Source organism: Dermacentor andersoni, chromosome 8 (genome assembly GCF_023375885.2).
Source record: "Dermacentor andersoni chromosome 8, qqDerAnde1_hic_scaffold, whole genome shotgun sequence".
Taxonomy (NCBI): Eukaryota; Metazoa; Arthropoda; class Arachnida; order Ixodida; family Ixodidae; genus Dermacentor; species Dermacentor andersoni.
The window spans coordinates 110,968,289-110,987,231 of record NC_092821.1 but is presented as its reverse complement, the minus strand read 5'-3'; the positions used below and the strand labels follow the sequence as shown (position 1 = coordinate 110,987,231).

The 18,943-nt window shown below is 44.8% G+C and overlaps 1 long non-coding RNA gene across 1 annotated transcript in view; it reads left to right on the top strand.

Annotated features, from left to right (window-relative positions):
- Positions 1–17,389: 17,389 nt before the first annotated feature.
- The window catches only part of LOC140212936 (uncharacterized), a 122,447-nt gene continuing 120,893 nt past the window's right edge, over positions 17,390–18,943 (top strand). The window contains exons 1-2 of the long non-coding RNA XR_011889925.1: positions 17,390–17,476; positions 17,560–17,654. This is a non-coding gene — a long non-coding RNA (uncharacterized lncRNA). The remainder of the gene's footprint in view (positions 17,477–17,559; positions 17,655–18,943) is intronic.

Here is an 18,943-nt window from a genome sequence, read left to right as displayed (position 1 = left end):
GAGAATAAAGTAGCGCTGTGCACAAGGACAGGGACGCGGTCGTCTGTCAGCGACGTGTCAACGTCCGTGTGTCAGCCAGCGTGTCAACGGTCTGCACAGCAGCCCTATATTACCTGTTTCACTGGTGGTCCGGGGTTACCGTGTCTCTGAAACGGATAATAGAAGGAGCGGCAGAAACTGGTGCTCGTAAAAATAAAAGAAAAAGAAAGCAAGAAAATAGTGAAATGCTTTAAATAAATAAATAAAAGGAAAGAACGGTAAGCAGAAAAAAAAGAAAGAAAAAACACACAAAAAGAAAAATGCTAAGAACCCAAACTAAGTGTTGTTGGCTATAGCTTGAAATTTGTTGTGGCGAATGGATTCTAAAACTCCATTTCAAACATTTATGCGTATTGGTTGCAATGTCTTGAACTTATGGATAATGTACGATTCTCTGTATTTTCTTTCTCGTTCAAAACGAAAATCTGGCTGAATATTCAGGTAATCATACCTTATCCATAAGTTCAAGCCATTGAAACCAATAGTGATAAATGTTTCAAAGAGAGCTTTAGAATTTATTCGCTATACGAAATTTCAAGCTATAGGCAACACTTGGTTTCATAGCGTCTTTTCTTGTGTGTGTTTTTGTTTTCCCTCCGTTGTTTTTCCTTTTATTTATTGATATATTTATACCATTTCAGTATTTCCTTTTTCTTTTTCTTTTTTTTTACGAGCACCGGTTTCTACCGCTCCTTCTATTATCGCTTTCAGAGACAGGTAGCCCACTACTACCAGCGAAACAGGCAATAGAGGGCTGCTGTGCACGCTGTGGACACGCCGGCTTACACACGGCCGTTGACACGTGATTGACTGACGGCCGTGTCCTAGGCCTTAATTTGGGCAAAGCACTCCTTTTTTCTCAGTTCAACACCCTCGACGCTTACATACCTTCACTCGGTGCCGCAACCATCCGCCTTACACCCTCTCCCCTTTAGAACCCCACCTATATATACTGTGGCGAGGAAAGCATATGTCGCCTTTAAGAAGACACGTCCACTTGTCGAAACGTCGGCTCCTGGTTTCACTTTGTTCTCCTTTTGCTCATCTTCTTGAATTTCCATCTCCCGCCTTCCCCGCGTTTTCCCGGGATTCCTGGATATAGCCGCTTTTACCTTCGCATAGAGTGTACCTTCTGATGACAGTGATAAGTTTCCATATCTAATCATATGTTCTAATCTACCGCTCCAATGACCCTCTCCGCGCCCACTTCCTCCAACTAGCTGTTCTAAAACACCGGCACACTGCTGTTATCACGTTGTGTTTAGCCTCATACATTGTATGGAAACAGTTTATTCCGGCGCCACGAAACCACAAAGCTTAACCTGACCAGCCAGCGGTTTTGTGAGCAGCAGCAGGCGTCCGTAAACGAAAAATTATGCGAGTCGGAGTAACAACGCTCTGTCCTGTCTATGCGCTTAATAATTCTGACGGTGACAGCTGGTGCGTCTTGGAAAGACTCAGCTAGCGGAAGACGCCGTGAGAGTTTATTGTTTACATCATCTCTGGCTGACTCAACCTGCCACGTTGGTTCATTAGTGAATTATTCTTCACTAAGAGCGGAGTCTTGGTGGCAGACATCTTCGTGGGAAAGAATATCGTTCTTTTAATGGAGTGCTGCATGGCGAAGGCTGTGAAACAAATAAACACTGTGTTATTCTTGTATGATGCATTCTGTTCCAAGCAGTCGCCATTCCTGATGCACTTTTGTTGTTGCTGTAATTTCACTTAGTGCTGCCGACAAAATTTGTCAAAGGCTCTGATGTGGCAGGCGAACATATTGTGTTTCGTTAAGGTAGTTTTAGTTAGAGTAGGACATTTAGTTACTGTCACTCAGCTGAAATAACGTGTTTCACTTCACCAAACTTTGAATGTCATGATCATGTTCATACTGTGAGTATCAACTGCCAATCTTTAATTAGCTAAGTCCTACGACAGCCAACGTTACCTTATGCTTTCAAATACCCTTACTTCATTTTTAGATGCAATCTCTCTTTACCACCATAGACTACATTTCTTCATTTGCCGCTTGTACTTAAAATGTGGACTGCCCTAAAACCCGCTATTTTATAAATTGTAAATTGCAATATGTGCTGTAAAGTAATTAGGGAGTCAGGTATTGAGTTTTGGGTAATCCGTTGAATATGTGGTTCGCATTGTCATGCTACTAAATTCTAGTTCAAAGAAAAGAATTATTCTATTTGTCATAGGTGATACTTCAAATTTCAGGAAAACTTAAAAAATGCTCACGCGCTCTTTCAAATCTATAATGTGTGGAAATTCGCTCATGCGTTGTAGCTTTTGTCGGTCCCCGTTTTTGCACTTCATTTGCAGTGAGTCGTACGAACAAGGACGAAATTCTACCCTTCTCAAATTAAGATAAAAGTGAATAAGAAGAAATTCAATAAAATTTCCGGCCATGTGTTCCGGCCCCTTTCCTAAAATTGCCGTGATCTCTCATGAGCCTGTTCGTATACCTTAGGTGTTGCTCTGATTCCCTCGTATCACAGTGTATTTATAAGTGGAGACATAATGCGTGAGCATGTAGGTGGTAATACTTTGCATGCTACCGTAATTCAAGCATCTGTTGCATCGACTCTATTGCTTTTTATGCAACGAATACAGAAGCTTATGTCCTGGCTGTTTCATATTATGCATGTTCACTTAGTACCGCTGCCAGTATATGAGCAACCGGGTCCCTTATATTTCATCAGCTCGCCAATAGGTCGCCTGCAAGAAGCAACATGTGAATCTTTATTACCTCTGTCTGCAATATGGGGAATGAATAGATGAGCACTCAGTTACACTTCTATAATTTAATGCATGACCCAACAGGTAAATTTTCATAGAATCCCATGGGCAGACCATAAGAGTCGAATGTATATTGTGCTCTTTTGTGAAAACCTAATTTTTATTTAAAAGCTGATGTTTGCTGTTTCTTAGATATTGTCCCACACTTATGCCGCCTAGGGGACCACGATGCAGAGCTATAAGCGGTCGCGTGTAGGCTACTTGGTTCTTGATCGGGGATACGAAGTTGGGCTGAGTAGTTCTGGCAAGACCATACGTGAAGAAAGCACGCACGCACGATCATACGAATGATGTTATGTGTCCAATCATGTTTTCGCCCATCGTGTATTGTGTTAACTACGTAGCCTAACTTCGCATTCAGGAGGTGAAACATCTTGCTCGCTAAATGTGGCACTGTGTGGGGTGGAAGAGGTGAAGACAAAAGAGACAGAGAAATGAACTCGTTAGAAGCTGTCGCCACGCAATGGCATCTTCTCAGTTAAGAGATTTATGGGGTTTATGGGTGAAATTATGGGTTTAGGGGTGAAGTGCCTCCTGCTATCTGTGTAATGTTGTAGAGTTTCAGTGTAGTTCAGTGGTTCTCTCGGTGCATCGTCTGGGTTAGGCAGCTCTTCCAATGGCGCACGGCTAGCGAGCTCTCAAGATACTACATTAGCGCGTTCATTACCATGGAGAGAGGCGCGTCCAGGGCTGCAGATGATGCGCACCCTCTGTAACGCTGTGGGGTGTAATGACGTCATGATGCGATGTGTGTAGGGTGTCACCATCCCTTTTGCCAATAATTGACCACTGTGATGGGTCCATCCGGTGCTGGTATGGTTGCAGCATGTACGATGGCTAGGGATAGGGCTAGGGCCTCTTCCGCCGTGCCACTGTCCACAGTGTTGAGCATGGCCGAAGCCCTCAGAATGTCTCTGCTATGTAGTACTACTATACATAGGGCGCATCTCTGTTGGTACTGGGCCAGGTCGGTGTGCAAGATCGGTTTGTCCGATGTGTCATCGCCAAATAGTCGAGCCAGTGCTCGTGCTCTTGCCTTCCTTCGGCCGTTATGACGGTCAGGGTGCATATTCCGGGGAATTAGGGTCACGTGAATTTTGTTGCAAATGCTACGTGCAAGAAATGTGCTGTCTTCCTTTTGTGGCTTTCTTGGCTTTGGTATCCTAGCCGGGATTTAATGAGGCACCCCTGCATTGTTCATTGGAGATGTCGCAATTGGCTGTTAAGATGACCTCCAACTAGTTCGCGCATGGTGTTGTGCACCCCGAGTTGTAGTAGCAGCTGCGTGGACGCATGTTGGGGTAGTCGCAGCGCTGCCTTTAGTGCCGTAAGGAGGAGCTAGGGTGTCAATCTGGTGCCTGTCGGTCTGAGTCAGGTTATGATCGCGGAGGTGGTAGCTTATTCTGCTGATTATGAGGGTGTGCACGATCTGAAGTACATCTTTTTCTTGAAGTACTTGTCGGTGGTTTTTAATGCGCGTTATCATGTGCGTTACTTGGGTGATTTATCGGCGGAGTATCTGTAGGGTATGTGTGGCCTTACTGTTGTGTTGTATGTGAAGACCAGCACACGTAATCTGTATACCATTGGAATAAGGTTTGCCATTGAGATGCAATGTGATGGTTGGTGGAATATCGGCCTTTTTGCGTTTGTTTAATACATGTAGGAGCTCTGACTCCTCAGCTACACAGGTGAGTCCTCCGCCTGATGCATACTCTTGTACTATATTTACTGCCTCCTGTAGCGCACCTTGAATGGCGCCGTCCGACAATGTGGTCACCCAGATTGTTACATCATCGGCGAACTTGGCGTGCTGCACGTTCGGAAGTTCGTTGAGGAGCGGCGGTAGCTTGGCCATCGCCACGTCGGACAGGGTGTATGAGAGAACCGAACCCTGGGGAGTCCTCCTGCCAGAAAACTTTATGTTATCTGACCGAATTTCACCTAGGCCGATGGTGGCCATGCAGTCAGGCAAAAAGGCTCGGACATAATCATAGATGCGTTTTCCGCATCAGGAGGATGCAAGATTGTTTAGAATTAGGTCGTGTGAAACGTTGTCGAAGGCCCCCTTGAGGTCCAACGCCAGAATTTCTCTTGTTTGAACTCAACTTGAACCATCCAAAACATCATCAAGTTGTTGGAGTGTCTTGCGCAGACAGACCTGGTCGATAGCCGAATAAGGTATTGTGGAAGAATTGGTTCGCTTCGAGGTAAGGCTGAAGGTGCATTATAACTACTTGCTTGAAGAGTTTCCGATAGACGAAGTGAGGGAAATGGGTCTGAGATTTTGGAGGGACAATGGTTTCCCGGTTTGGAATTGAGGTAATATCGGCGTGTCGCCATTCCTCTGGAAGCGTTCCGTTTTTCTGATCGTCGTTGTAGTAGGCAATGAGTTGTCGTATGGCCTGATCGTCGAGGTTGAGTAGCGTCGCTGTTCAATTGGGTTTCTTCCTTGTGTGGATAAGCTGTGCACTCCCGTCGATCACATGTTGTAATGTATCTCTGTTGCAGTGTTTGGAGTAGAGCATCATCAACCATTTCTTCTTTATGGATGATAGCGCGGACGGTGTTGGTCGTGTGTGTTTTTGTATGCGTCGGGTTGAGTAGTACTCTTAGGTGGGACCACGTTTTGGACGTACTTAGCCATGTTGGAGGATGGTGTTGTACTGGTGGGTAATTGAGCCCCCTTTAGGTTACTGCTTTTGTCTTGTTGAGGAGCCAGTGTGGGGCAAAAGTGTGGGCTTGCTGGTTTCCGTGAATGGTTTCGTGGCTAGGTGCTATAAAATTTTTATATCGTGGGCAATCGACGGGGAACCGTCTAGGATGCGGTGGGCCGGGGCGGGGATCTGTCCTTGGCAAGGCTACAATAGGCAGCCTCAGATTCTTTGAGGACCGCGAGGCACTCAGGTGTGTGGTGAGAATGGATAAAAGTGATGGAGAAGGTAACCCCGCTCTCTCTGTGGCCGCGGTAATTTTGTAGGCGCAGAAATCGAAGACCACCCCGCGAAAGTCGACATCGATCACGCTGGCTATTTGGGCGTCGCAGTGGGTGGTGATGGCTGTGTTTGCATAAAGAGTACTGGTTTCGTAATGCTTCTGTAGTGTTATTTCTATAGCCGGGCAATGGAAGGCGTAATTATCTCTGCGCATATATCTGGGCATGAATGCGACTCGATAGCAGCGGCGTATTGGCGAGCTAAGTTGCTCACCAACCGTTTACCTAGACTGCGGTTAGGCTTCTTTTGGTGGCTGAGAATTATGCGACCTCTTGAAACGAGGGCGAGGCGATTACTTTGGTCTGTCAGGTGACCTTCGATGATCTCGCGATCATGATTGTGGATAGTGAAGATTTCTAACCCGAGGCCGTAGAGCTGTTCAGAAGGGGGTCGCTCAAGGCTTCAATGTACACCATCTTGTAAGGCACGCTGACATTGTCCAGCTCCAGTGCGATCTGCGGGGTGCAGGGGGCCGCATACGGTCACGCGGTGACCAAAGAGCACTTGAATGAGGTGAAATACACCTTCCTTTTTCAGGCGCCGGTGCCGACTAGTGAGCCAGCAATCCTAAGGACTTGAGATGTGGTCTTCGTCAGGCGTCGGACGATAAGGGTACCGCCACCGTACCGCTGGAAGTGGAGCCCCAAAAGGCGAGTTGATAATCTCGGAGAAGGGGGGTCTTATCTGGGTGACGTTGATTTGGGAGGAGTTAGTGCCAACGCGTACGTCCTGGTGACCGAGCACGAGGCGCTGTGACTTCTTCGGCGAGCGCTGTAGACCTGACAGTATGTCGACTGCTTGCTGGGGCAAATCTGGATGGGAACCCACCAATCTTTGGGTCGTCCAGGTCAGGACGTTGTCTACATGCATAGTGTAATGCTTGCCGGGTACGGAGTTAAGTTGATGTGGGAGTCCCATCGAGGATGTGCGGAAGACCGTTGTGGCAGCAAAACTTCCTGTCGTTTTGCTCGTTCGGCGTCGGTACGAGTTCAGTACTTAGGCAGTCTACTCCAATGATGGCTGTTTGGTCCGGGAAGGAAGTACGAATACAATTATACATACGCTTTCCGCAATTGGTAGCGTTGAAGTTCGTAAGAATTCATTGATGAGAGATGTTATCGAAAGGTACGTCGATGCCTAGAGAAGGACGATGCTTTTGCTGGTAGGGGGTAGGTACTCCGATGCATCCTTTTCTAGTATACGAAATACGCACTTTGTTGATGTATGTAAGTGGAAGCCAAGCATGGTTAGTCTCTGGGAAGAGAAACTGGAGTTCTAGGTAAGGCTGTTGTCGGATGAAGACTGCATGATAAAAGAGATTGCTTATTGGACGTCAAGAAGATGGGGCGAGAATGAGGAAAACTTGGAACTTTGGTTTGTTTGCGAATGAGAGCGATGCCTCCTTGCTTCGACTTCGAAGATAAGATGGGAGCTTCCAAGCGATGATTAAAGAGACCGACCAGAGCCTCCCATGAATCATGGTCCAGCTTGTTTATGAACCTTTCTCTGCCTGAAGTGGTATGGTGGGCGATGTGGTTGAGAGGTTGCCTAAGCAGAGAACCTGGACAGGAAGGCACTTGTCCACCCACGTTTTTAGGGCTCACATTTTGCCTGGTCGGGGTGATGTCGGGATGGGATAAACTTTGAGGATAATAGAACCGCTGTCTTCTTTGTGGCCGGGGAAAATTTCGATAAGGAAGTGGTTCATGTAAATGCCGTCTAGGAAGTCAGTTGCTCTTTCCAGAGCCCTCCAGCATTAAAACTGCAACTATGTTGTCCTGGGCGGATGTGCGGGTGCCATGGCCTGACAGCGACAGCGTCCAGTCGGATTCCTGCAGACCGACAACGCCGGTCAGTGCGTTAGTCCTGGAGCTATATTCCCAAAGGATGCTTTGTTTACAAGTCAAGCTGGGACATATTTCACCACCGAACCAAAAGTGGTTGGTAGCCAGAAAAATTTTATTTACGTATCTTCTCTTTTCTGGGTAATATAATCTGCTTCATTCTTAAGCAATGCAGTTCGGTGTGGCTAAACTTTTAACTTTTCTGCTTTTTGATTTGCTGGAAAGGTTGCCTGTAAATCTTTCCCGAAATACGTTGACCTTGCTCTGATGGAAAGATTGTAGCTGGAGTCCGAGGTCTTCGAAGCGGGGACTAATTTCTCGTTACTGTAAGTGATCATCGGTGGACAGGCTGCCGATTTCATGGGAGGTGTAGTGAACACGGAATCAGCAAACAATTCTTCGAGCTCATTCCTGCTGGCGTGTCCGATATCGTGTTTTCTCTATTGGATACATCCTTTTGGACGTACTCCTGGCGAGGCTTGAGTGGTGGCCACCGCTTGAAATTTTTTTAAGTTCGGCAATACCGCGGAAAAGGGTCTGACTGGCTGCCGCTTCGTATCAGGCGATGCGGCTTGTTGATTCGCCTCGAGGCATACGCTTTGATCTCGTGTCTAGTGTATGTGCAGCCGCCAACTCTGCAGGAAAACTACTTAGCCTGCTTTGCAAGATGCATAAATACCTTCTTTGCGCCCTTATAATAAAGGCACGCGTAAGCTTTATTGTTGAACTTAGCCTTTAACAAACACAAGCGCAACCACATCTACAGATCAGATGTCCTCAATTGGTGAATACACTCTCATAACCCTTAAATTTCGGGCGCTGCGTCCACAAATGTACGCGCGAAGATAACACATGAAAGCGGGAAGAACTAATCAAACATAATTTGGTGTATTTATCTCGGCACACAGCCCATAACAATATGCTTTTCATCACCACAATACCCAATGTATCATTTTCGACACGCTTAATATGATAGCTCGCAATTCTATATAAGCACTATAATACTAACGCTAATACCATAGGAGCACTTCTAATACCTGGCAGAGAATTTGCCCGTGATCAGCAAACAATTAAGTAATTGATTATTATACCAGTTGTTTTACTCGCTCCTTATTTCCTTTTTTTCGTACCAATGCAATCGACATCGATAGAAATTAATGTTGACAAGAGGTTATCATTTACTTTGATGCGGCATCGTGTTTGACATTCGGGGGGTGAATTTGACTGTTATGGTCCGAGACGTTAAATAAATAAAATTTCTAGAGGACGTGTGAGTGCTTTCCATTGGCGCCATATATGGCCATGTGAACTGTGACATTTTTCTTTTCGTTATTTCTTGACAGTACTTATTTAATGTAGGCAAACTAGTGCAATCTTTCGGTGCATCCAAGTTCTAGGTGAGGGAGTCGGTCCTGCTCTTTCAGCTGAAATAGTGTCTAGAAGCTTAAGCTCGGAGTGCTTACAGCTGGATATGATGAAATCCCCCCCCCCCCAAAAAAAATGCAATCTAATTTCATTTTAAAAAACTGTAGATGTGCAACAGCGATTGAGGAAACGAAATTTTAGGTGGCTAGAACTCAATTCCGTCTTATATAGGTAATATTTTGAATCACAGGAGGTTGGTTTTGCAAGAAAGGAAAACTCAATATTAATAAACCAAATTGAGAGAAACTTCAAAAGCTTTCTTCAATAAATAGAATAACATTTTGTTTTTTTTTCCCCACGAGCTCTAGAATTAGAATATGGTTAACTGAAATGGCAGTTTCGCTGGAATGGTTCACAAAACGTCTGCGCCAATTGCACGCAATTGTTTTTATGTCCGCGCAAACAAACACAAGCACAAAACTCTCAACGTTGATGCTTCATATTACTATATATATAATGGCGTTGTTGACAAAGCATCAGAGTAATAAAAATAGGATTCATTTTCGTCTGTATGCGCACTGTTTTATTCAGAATCTTCCGAGTCGCTTTCGTGACTGGCATACAAGAGAATTTTCCTTATTTTTCACGAGCTAACAAAAATAAAAGTAATCTTGTTTAGCCCAGACGCAACGACAAGAGTCACCAAGTTGGAAAAGGAACAACAAAACCCCTGCGAACTAAGGATTACGACAGTGGGACACGGAAAAGAAATCACAGAAGGGGCGGTTGTCATTGCTGCCCATAATTCGCGGAAGTTGGGGCGACAGAGGTTACATATGCCACAAACAGTCACTCCCGCAAATCGAGACGCAAGCGCCCCCTTTGTCATTACATAACGCGTACATTTCCGCGTATGCTTTCGCTACGACAAAGCATTGGCTCTGCCGTCTCTTTGTGTCCATCAGTCGTCGCTATTTTTTATGCCCTCTCCACACGTGCACTGTGTCCTTCTTTTCCGATTGATCATATTTTTCTTTTTCCTGTCCTGCCTCGAGTACCCTTTTCCTGCTTTTCTTTTTCTGTTCCCCTTCATGTACGGCTTATTTCATCTTCGCAGTCGCCTCGCCTTTTGGTCACAGATTCGTCCCCAACATTCGCGGGGAGCTCGATCAATGGACCGCGAACATCAACGACAGCTGCTCTGGTGCCGACGCAGATAGACCTTGTCTTCTTTCTTTTTTCCTCACGGTGCGCTGTAATCTCAAGACCGTTGTTCCTGCGAAGGTAGACAGACCGGGATATACTCGCGGCATGGACTCTTGCGTGCCGTTACGGGAATCGGGATGTCCTGCGTCTTTAGCAAACCGCCTAAGCCTTTAACAAGAACATATCCACTAACGAAGGAATAAACTGCTGGGAATGCGCTACGCATGGAACAGCATGTTTCCTTTCATATTGCAAAGGCATTGTGTCATGCAATTTTTGCTCTAGAGAAAGGAAGCCTAGTAGAATAATACCAGATGACGTGCCCGTCGTCACGAGATGAACAATTTGTCTGCCTGACATCTGCTGTTTGACCAACCAAACTTTTTTTCTCGAGAGAGGCGGTACCTCTAAGCAAGGATTTTTGTCCCACTGCCGAGTCCGTGGCGGCTGTCATTTTCGAGCGCAGATTGGGTCTTAGGCGAGGCTTCGGGACAAATGAACGATCCTCGAGCAATCCGTCGTACGAGTGCTATTGCTGGAAAAATATTTTCGATAGCTGTAGCACCACCTAAAGCATTCATCAAGTGGGACGATGTCCTTGATCAATCTTTGCTCCTAAACAACGCTGCTATGACCCTTGCTCGCTGCGCTACTTTGTACAGCTCTTTACTGGTGCCCTTGCTGAACCACTCTGCGCATCAAAAGTGTGTATATTCCTTGCTTTTCATAATTTGGTAGTAATTACTTCAATATTGCCCACAATTACCATATGTGCACTGTGAACAAATTTGTCATCGCCACAGGATCGACTCATGTGACAGCTCATGCACAGGCGTCGTAGTATATTTCATTGCGGCTAATGCGTGAAGGGAACGAGGACACAAGCAGAGAAATAAAGACAAGGACAATACCTGTTTATATATCTCCTAGGGCCGACGTCCCCTTCACGCATTAGTTACATTAAGTACATTGTGATTTGCCCAACTTGCAGTAATCGTACAGTACCGTTGGTGTTGTGCTGGCACTGCAGAAATTGTTTTCTCGGGTGTGTTATATTGGGCGCACGGAGACAAAATGCTTAAATGCTCGTGTGCCATCAACTTAGAGCACGTTAATTAACCCCAGTTGGTCAAAATTAGTCCGCAGTTCATCACTACCGGGCGCCACATGATCATATGGTGGCTTTAGGACGTAATAGACGAGGATATATTTTGAATACATAAACGTTCCTCCTTAGAAGCTGACAACGGCTTTAACGATGCTTCAAGTTGCTGATAAAACGAAATTTATCGGAAACCCATTTCATGTAGAATGTCGACAGCAACGCGTTGGCATTGAAACAGTACAGCGACACAACGTATTGCAACTTTCTACGTAAGTAATGCGCGAGGCGTGTACTGCCGCGGGACTCCTCTTTTGCACTTTCCTAGGAACACTCGCTGCCATCTAGCGCCGCCGCCGCGAAGCCTGCGCGTGGCCTTCGAAGTGCACGGCGCGTCGGTAGCGAGCAAAAAATGGGGCTCTTTAGTCTACCCAATAATGAGCCATTTACAGCCGGAACTATACACCGCTGCGCAGTTATACTGCCTGCGTGCGCCTCGCACCTTCAGAAGTGCTGCGAGGTACTTGTGAGACGGCTATGAAAATGAAAGCGATGTAGTGCGCGGGACGAGACCGAAGGAAATCAGCCGGCGCTGGTCAGCTTGCGATCTGAGGAATGCAGAAAAATTTTAATTATACGTTAACCACAGTGTAGCTAGGCACACTGCTGCTCAGTGGGAACGCTAGCGGGGGGGCACACGGCGCTGATGCCACCAGCTGACGCCAGAGGGCCGCCCTAGTTCCGGCAGGGAAGATTCGGCCAAGCGTCACGGTTTGTCCACTGCTGCGCCTTTCTTAACGCGGCAGTGTTAAGGGGCCCGTGTCGCAAAAAAAAAAAAAAAAATTACGGTGTCTGCCTCCGGCGCCGACCGTCTCGTGAGCGAAAAGTCATTCCGAACCGCACAGGCTTTGCGCCTAGCGCATATTATATATATATATTTTATGGCGCCAAACGCTTGCACATTAGTGGAGACATTTTAACCATCCAGCGCGTGGGTCGCGCATGCGCCGTTGATTCCAGCATGGCACAACTGTTCTGACGGCGTGATCGAGTCTCGTGCGCCCGCGTCACTGCCATCGCTGTAAAAGGAAATCTCGCGCAATACGTGTTCGAAACTCTTAAGCTGTGGCAGTGCGGTTTTTTCCCCCATTTTCCGCTAGCCAGATCGAGAGTTAGGGAAACCGAGGGTCCCGAGTTTTTGGTAGTTACGACTTACAAAGCCAGCGGATAAGGAAACCAAAGCAAACATCAGGGAAGATAATTTATTTTAATACGACTGTGGACATGATGAGCTAAAGCGGAATGAAATGGATCGAAAAAAAAAAAGAACTTCCTGCTGGAAGGAGCCCAACCCCTCACACTCCACACTGAGCATGCGTTGCTGTATCACGTGATCTGCGAAGCCGGCTGTTCCCACGTCTCTATTCCTGGGCATTTGTGTATGTGCACAACATCAAGTTTATAAACTAGCATGCAAAAAAAAAAATGAAATATTTGGCGATCGAGAAATGTAAGCTGCTGCTTAATCCAGCACACGTGAAGATTCACAAAAGCTGGAATAAAATACGGGCAAACGTACTTTTGTACAATTGTGCCCAAAGAAATTCGTTGCGAATTGGAGTGTGCCGACGTAAACTTGATGTACCTGATTTTGTTTATTGTGATGTGAGCTCCTAACAAAGCTTTGATTGCTATAATTTTAATGTAATGCTGTGGTTTTGCGAGTGTACAACGACATGTTTCGTCATCCATTGTAATTAGCTTGCTTATCTCTCTCCACTTCCAAGGTGTGCCTATCATTCCATAGTTATAATCCATGTGGCTGCTGCCACATAATGATCGGCTCGGCCCTGTCAGGCTTCTTCCGCTGCTCTTAGCCGGTGTAACATTCTAGCAAAACTGTCTAGTAAAGCATACTGTCTAATATTTTGAAGTGTTCTCTGATCCATTTCACATAGAACATGTATAATTCGATCTTTAACAATCGTACTTGGCGCGGAGAGAAACCTTTGGCTGAATTTCATGCATGTATCACACTTGGGTCCATCAGTTACCTATAAAACCAAAATGAACATCTGTGGAGAATGACGTTTAATTTGCGATGTCGGCTTGGCTAACGCTGTATGTCAGAAGAGGCATTCTTTCACCAGCTTCAATGTTTGCTTCTTTAGCACAGGCAAGGAACACTTAACGCGTCACTTCGATGATTCACCTTTCCGCAGCTGTAGGCGAAATCTCAGGCTGACTCACCGAGAGCCTAATAAAATTAAGCTTGTTTGACTCTGCAATGTGATCAGTGTTAAAGTACTGGCCTTAAGCTGTCTTCGGAACGTCACAAGTGGAAAAGGTTTTTCGAAGTAGCATCTAGTAGCAATTTAGGAACTAAATAAATTAGCATCAAATGTGGAACAATGTGCGTTTGTAAAAAAATTTAATTGTTTTGTGCTGCTACAGTAAGACGATGAGATAATAACGATAAAGACAAGATATGTTTATTACATGGTTACACTTCAACAGGCCGTCACAAATAATTAGTGCGAACAAAAAAAATAGATGGTGAATTGATTGATTGTACAGATTTACCATGACTCTGATGTACATTTCGTGAGCACAGAACGATGTAGTTTTGGAGGAGTGGTTGGGCTCAAAAGCAAAGACAGAGAAACAAGCTTGAGAAAAGAACAGGCGTGCCCACAATTAAGCACGAATATCACATACTGTCATCATTCTAATGGCAACAATGCTCGTAAACATCAGACTGAAGTCTAGAATTTCTATCAGGTCAAAAGTTTGCCCAGAGGCATGAAACGTGAGAATCATGAACACTATTTTTAAATGTTTAATTTTTGTTGTGTGTTAGATGAAGCATGTAAACCAAGAAATGATACTCTATTCAACGGAGTAATGTAATGAGAACCTAGAATAACTCCAACTTTAGAGATTAAATTACTTTGGTGTGACATGAATGCCGCCAACTTATGTTTGGTTGGAATAATCTGATATTTATTTTTGAAACACCACTTGCCCGACAAATGGCACCATTAGATTTTCACGTTTAATGTATCAATCACTGTCGAAAATGAAGAGATACTTGGCCCATCAGCGCACAAAACAATTTACGTTAGGAAAATGATTAATGTAAATGATGAAAAAGCAGGGGACCCAGTAATCTAGCGTTGAGGTCCAACTTGTAGAACTGTTTCAATGGCAGAAGAAAAAAAGTGAACGCCTCAAACACAGATCGTTTTCTTTCCATTCCATAAAACGTTTTGGCAGAACCCATATCGCGATGAATGTCGACGTTAATGCGACTAGCATTGAAGCTATGTAACGCACACGACATTGTGGCCAACGCCAAAACATGTGCGCAGCCGGACACGTCTCTCGTTCTGTGCCGCCTAGTGGCGGAGGTGCTCGCATAGCGCCGGTCCGATTATGCAGTGCAGCCAAAAAATTTTAAAAGCTCCTTTTTTGTCGCTGATGAGCGGCACGCAGCCAGAGCCACATACCTGAATACTCATGTTGGCGTCAGAGTGGTTCACAGAAGAGGGCGGCACAAACCAACCCCCATTGCACCGCCAACGTCCTGGGGATGTCTTACGAACGTCCGCCGCCACGGGATGTTCGCACGTCCGTAAGAAAAACCTTCGACTTATTTCCCGACGTCCGTGGGACCGTCCCGTGCGCGCAAAATTGGTTGTCCGATAAATGTCCCGCGGACGGGAAAACCGGGCAATCGTACTTCCGGTGGATGTCTTTAAAATGGACAATATTTCTTGCGCCGTGTGATGGACAGCTCCCGACACCGTTTGTTTATGGAACCGGAATGCCTGTGGGACGTTTCTGCGCAGGCAAATGACCGACCTCCTTCTGTGGGACAATCTGGGCGCATTCGTCTAACTTTGGGGGTATCGTATGTAATATCATTATAAATGCAATGTATTTCTGTGAATATGTGCTCTCTTTAAATCCAACCAGATAATTGTTTAACAGTTACCTTCGCGTTTTATTATTCCTAGACTTTGAAACTTGTCTATTACAGCATTCTTCCAAGTTTACCAGCATACAGAGATTAATGCTGTATATGGAGAAGCATGAGTCTCAAGTAGAATTTCCCCGTTGCCTTTCAACGTCCTTCTAAAGATGACACCATTTTCCTCATACATAATAGAATCACATAGCCAACCAAAAAATTATGAGAAAGCTTATGCCACATTTGCGCCTGATAGAGTGATTCGAATAGTTCACAGCTGTGCGCTAGCTAGCTTTTAACAAATAATGTAGGCCTGTTAGCAATGAGGGTAATTCATATGGGACTTATTCTTGCTCTTGCAGAGGGGTAATGTTAAACCAGTTAGCAAAGTTTCTGTCCACAACAAATTCTTTGTTGAATAAGAAAATCAAATGAGACATATCGCGCGAAGGTAACAGAAGCCTAAAAGTAGAAAAATTTGGCATCGTGACCAACATTGGTAATGACAGAAACACGAGCACAGTGGCAAGACTGGAAACATTGAATTGTGCGATAACGTGACAATTTCGCAAGGATATTGGCTCTACGGAATTCATCTTGTACTAGAAATATTAAAGAGACTAAAATAATTTTTGTGGTCACGATTACCTTACTGCAAAGTAAAGCTTACCGCTTGGAGCGCATAATCATACAGTGGTAACGCAGGAAACGCCGTGGGTCATATTTTTTTATCAATATTTTGTTCTCTGCATTGAGGATGCAATGCTGCTCAAGAAAGACAATAGAAGCAGTGATAGGTGAGTGCCATAGGGATTATACGCCGGTATCGGTGGGAAGCAGATAAGGGCAGCCCTAGCTGTACGAAAGTAATATTTGGTTTCTCAAGCCAATGTTCTTATGGTCCTTGTCACCTGAAGTGGTGAAGTATTCTTGTTTTAATGATAGGTGGCCTCCGAATATACGCCCCAGTGATGGCTCCCTCCAAGTAATAGAAACTAATCTCTATAGCCATGCATTTTTCTGGATGCATGCGTCAGGCTTCTCTTTAAGCTAAGGCAACCTAAGTGGCAGGATGTGCCAGTATTCCTATTATTGGGGTGCTGGTTTTTGTGGTTAATTGGGTAATGGTTTTTGGTATCTAGCAGACACCACAGAACTCGGGGTGCCAACTCGCAACCTCGCGCGCGTGCAGTCACGTGACAGCACTCACGTGTGATGCCATGTTTTGAATGGCTCTGCCGCTTCACTCAGTACTACGAAGGCTGTGCCGTGCGTTAGCGTGGAAGGTGTTATTTTTTATTTTGTTTTTACGTAGCGTTGCACATAGAATAAAGCACAATAGCCTAATGAGATAAGTACTGCAATTTCGAATAGTCATTTTGCGGCACTTAGTCGCAGTCGACTCACCGTGATGTAATCTCGCATATTATATCCCAAGTACAAAGACTTCACCGCAAGGTTGGCCACTTACAGCTTTTTGTGGCTTTTTGTGTCGATTTGAAATTGTGATTTCTACTTAAATGGCGAGCAGCCTGTTCGATTCTATCTATATAAATCGTGGTCGTTTCATTTCTACCAGCACATCACAACATTTTTCTGGCCGGTTCGCACTCCTAAGATATTAGGACAGGGCGAAAATTTGTTGGCAATAAAATATTTTTGCTTCACATATTTTGCTAACCATAAAAACATGCAGTAATAGTTTTGCTTTACCGTGATTTCCGCCGAATAAGGGAATCTCTTGCTATCGACACGAAAGAAATTGACCACAATAAGAACTGGCACGTCTAAACTATTCATATTGTACAAGCTGATGCAATACAGTCAATTGCAGTAGGCGTGTGTCCAATTTGATCCAACTTAGGGGGGCTAACATTCAAGTAGATTGCTACTAAACCACGTGAGAGCATGTTGGTTTCTTGCATCACAGCACCACTGCGCGCGATGTGAACACCGAGAAACATAAGTTCAAAACGTCCGCACGCGTTTTAGGGATTACCGCTCCTCGTTTTCAACTAAGTTGCGACACATATACTTTACTGTGCAGCACTGAAGGGACTTTGAAAGTTTTCCATTCCACCAGGGCCAGAGAACGTGAGACGTGGCCAGAAAAATGCGTATGACATGGTTGCCGGCGAGTCAGGTTAGATACCATAAACTTACTTCGCATGACTGCGCAAAAAACCAACGCAGCGCGGGCCTGTTCATATCTGGCTTGCATTGCAGATCAATACTGCACTCCTGACGTGGGATGGAGAATCGTCTGCTCTGCTTCCGAGGCGTCTGCTGCCGAATGATGCCGTCTGGAAAGCGGGCTGGAGGTACGTCTGCCTGAAACTTCAGTTCAGGTCAAGCATTGTTGAATTTGTTTCTTCGCTGAACTTACGCTTCGCTCTCCATCCATATTCAACGTTCCGAAAGAATTTTGCGCATAACTCTTCAAACAACTGTCGCAATCCTTGCTCGTGTTCGAGACTCTGAGTTCTTATATTGCACGCTTACTTATATGCCTTGTTTGTTTTTATATATGTGTATATAGGTCTACTTTCTCCGCTTCATGAACTTTGAAAGTAGGCCGCATAGAGACTCCCGTGGCATCTCGGAAGATTTTGACTGAGTTTATTCCTGCAATATTCTAGCTGGGAGCTGCAGAGCTGTCGTTGGAATTTTCAGACGTTCACGTCATTCGGTGGCATATTCGACAATGAATATATTCGAGAAAAGTCAGGCAGCATTGTTGTTGCCTCCTCTTTTAACTAGAACTACGCTAGCTCAACTATGGTACCCACTCGTATAATAAAAACAAATGAAACACGAAGAGACTAAAACATACCGCAGTACATTCAGTAAAGTTAACGTTTCGGTTCCCATGCGGCAACATTGTTAATGCGGTAGGATCCCAGGTCTAAATATGTCTTCCAAAAGAGTGTAACAAATTTTATAAATATCTTGACTGTTTCTTATTTTTCGGTTATAACGTTTCTAATATGATAATCAATTTATCATACCTGCAATTTTCCTGCTATTTATTCGTGCTTTCGAGGCCTAGATATTTATGCTCCTAATTAATGTATTTTATTGTTCCTACATCATGTTTCCTCTGTCACTGCCCTGAAGCTTAAAAGTTGCAAACAAACTGCAAAGCGCTGAGTGGCTTGATGGCACCGTATTATGCATTTGTCTTCTAGTAAAGACACTGAATGGTTGCAAACCTAGACTATGAAAAGGGGCCTGTAATTCTTTAGAGGTATAGATATCTGCTGGGAACACACGAGTCTTTCTTTCTACCCAATACGAATAATTTAATTGATCAACACTCTTTTATCAAAGTTAGCCCAAGGTTGAAAATATGTTCCCTTATAAGACACTGTCTCCAACATGAAGCATCTCCAGCGCCGAATAGTACAAATTTACAATTGTATGTTGCCCCTGAGATGAATAAAATAACGTGAAAGCCACGCTCAACGTCAGTGTCATTCATCGGTCACGTTTATTGCAAAAATAGTCACGTGTTCCACTATTGCTTGCCGTGCTATGGCTGTTCCAGAATTGTCCCGGCAGAAAAGACGAGAACGTGGGGAGAAACAACCAGACATTAAATAGTGTTCTC